Raw genomic sequence first — 2,853 nt, forward strand, 5'->3', positions numbered from 1 at the left:
AAGACTACTCATTCATTCTTAGAGATAAGGCCTATATTTAAAAAGTAGTGCTCCTTTAAGAAGTGTCACAGGTAAGTCTTTAGAAAACTAGAAAGCTCCTCAGAAAGTACCTGGTAAACTAAAAAATGCTGTTCATGTTCAGATAAAAGGGATTCTTTCATTCGCACAGATTGCTGATCCCAGCCATAAATGGTGCTGTAACAGTTTCCTATTTGGCCTTGTCAGATCGTCATACACCTTTGACTACCTAAGCAGATGGTACCATGTCTTGTGGATATTTTGAAAAAATAGGACAGGCTCCCATCTGCCCGCAATGACTCAGAGGCTGCCTGTCTTTCCCAGAGGCAGGGGCAGTGGCTGAATGTCCTCTGAGGATGCCTCTGGCACCAGGGAGCCTTGACAGTGTCTCCTCCCAAGGCAGGGGCCATCATGGATAGTGCTTATGCCAGCAAATGGGAAGGACGCAGCTGCCCAACATTCACCAGTGCAAGTTGTGGAAACAGGGTCCAGGCCCTGTGCTGCCCATTTCCTTCTGCCAGTGGGGGTGATCCCCCAAACGAAGGATGGAGCAGGGGGTTCTTCCTGCCTTCCCAGTGTCTCTACCCAGGGCCATGGGTGGTGACAACAGAAAGGAAGGGGCCCTGCTAAATATAAAGCTCTGTGCAGGTAGGAGAATCATCACGATTGCTTGTATATTGTCCTTACTATGATTATAGATTTCTCTCTTTCTCCCACTGCAGCAAGACTCAAGGCAAGTTTGGCACCACCTGGTTGACCCCTGAAGGGTGGCTCTGCCCTTGTCCCATCATTTCTCTGATCCTCAGCCTGGGAGCAGGAGGAGGACTGCAGGCTGGTGTGATGCTGGCCAGCAAGGTTCTCCCGGCCACTCTAAATTTTGCAGGCTGGAGCCTGTGCAGTACTCCTCTTTTCCCAGGGACAGAGTGGAACTACCTGGAGATGACTGAAGGAGATGGTGAACACAGCATCTCCCTGGGGGCACTGTAGTTGGGAAGTGCTCCTCCTGATTTGTGGTAGGCTCCACTCCAGCTTTGGAACAAAATGCCTCAGATCTTCCTGTCTGGCTAAAATGCTGGAAGCTGAAGGACCCATCAGCTTCTAACTACCCCTTTGGTTGTCCCTCTGCAGGCTGCTCCTCCAGACCAGGTTTGCTGCCCCTGCCTCATATCAGGATGTCCAACTCCCCTGACTTTGCTAAGGTGTGCAATATTTTCCATTTGCTTGGGCCTTTCCTTCCTATTTTCCTACACCTTAGCATCTTCTGTTTCTGGACAGAAAACCACCTACTGCTATCTGCTTGCCTGCACCGTGGAAATGGTTCCATCCCAGCCAGTTCTGCTGTGGGCTGGGAACCCTTTGCCAGGGAGGGCTGTGTGTCTGGTCTTTGAGAATCCACCGGGCCAGAGGGCTCTCCTTTCAGCTCCCTTGGAGGCTGGGACATTCTTCTTGTACCCGGACGACTGATCATTGTGCTCTACTTAGACCACTGTGCTGAAGAATTGAGGGACAACAAGAGGCTGAGACTCTGGGTTAGAGGATGATGAGATAGGTTTTTATTAGACTTTGTGGAATGGAATTAAATCATCCTGAGGGAAAATCTAAGAATAAGAAAGAATATTACTATAAAAGGAGAAACAAAGTTCATTTGCAGCTACTGGACTTAAACTTCTAGACCAGGATAATGCAGTCCTTTGGAATTCACAGTAGAGAGGAAATGATCATGTTAGTTGAAGATGTTAGCTAGTCCTAAATATAATTTAATCCTCTTTCTTTCACACACACTCATACACTCCAGCACATGCATATGTGCTCACAGACACATGCACATGTGTCCACACACACGCACACATTCAAACACATGCATACTTGGTCTGGGGCACTCTACCTACCCATCTATGCACCAATTTATCACCTGTGGACTTCATTAGTCCTTGTTTGCATGCCCATGAAGCACAAATCCCTTGTTATTTTCTTCGTTGCAAATGCGGAGCATAGGAGGGGCCTGGGTTGGCTGTATTTTCTCATTCCCAAATCCTGTGATGTAGGTTTCAGTCACTGCCCACAGTGAGGACCTCTTCTGCATATGAACCTCTCAAGGGCAGGGACTGTGCCTTATTCATCTTTGGGTCTCTAGTTCCTTGTGTGGTGCCTGGCACACAGTAGGTGTTCAATAATTGTTTACGATCCTGAAATCTGGAGTCTGACTCAAGGTAATAAAATTTGGTGGAGACTGCTGCCTGTCCATCAAAACTCATGTCCTCTTCTTCCAGGGCATACCACTAGAATAATTTCCCTCCTCTGATGTTAGATTGGGCCATGGGTCTGAGATCTAATCATAGAACACGAACAGAAATGATGAGTGCCCCCTCCACACCTGGCCTGTCAAAACCTCCCCTTGTCTCCTCTGTGTCCTTTTTCCCTCTGGCTGGTTGAAATGCCCATTCCCAGGGAAGTCTTAGAACCCACACACTGAAGCTGGCAGAGCAGCTGGTGGCTTGAGCTCTGAATGACTACGTGGAGCAGAGCTGTGCTTTCAACTTGGAAACCCATCTAGACTATCACATAAGAGGGAAATAGACTTCTTATTCTTTAGGCCGCTGAATGCCTTGTGTCTATTTGTTCCTGCAGCTCTGCCTCCCCCAGGTGATACTCCCCATTTGACCACGGGCCTGGCTGGTGGCTCTGGACTCACAGTGGAAGGCTGTGTGTTCATGGAGCTGTGGTGCAGGACTGGGCAGAGTCCATGTGCTGCTGGATGCATGTTTCACTCCTTTAGATCTCTGCTTACCAAACCCTGCAGCAGGGGCTGTGTTCCGGTTCTCAAAGGCATAAGAG

Source organism: Colobus angolensis, unplaced genomic scaffold, assembly GCF_000951035.1.
Source record: "Colobus angolensis palliatus isolate OR3802 unplaced genomic scaffold, Cang.pa_1.0 Scaffold182, whole genome shotgun sequence".
In the NCBI taxonomy this organism is placed as follows: Eukaryota; Metazoa; Chordata; class Mammalia; order Primates; family Cercopithecidae; genus Colobus; species Colobus angolensis.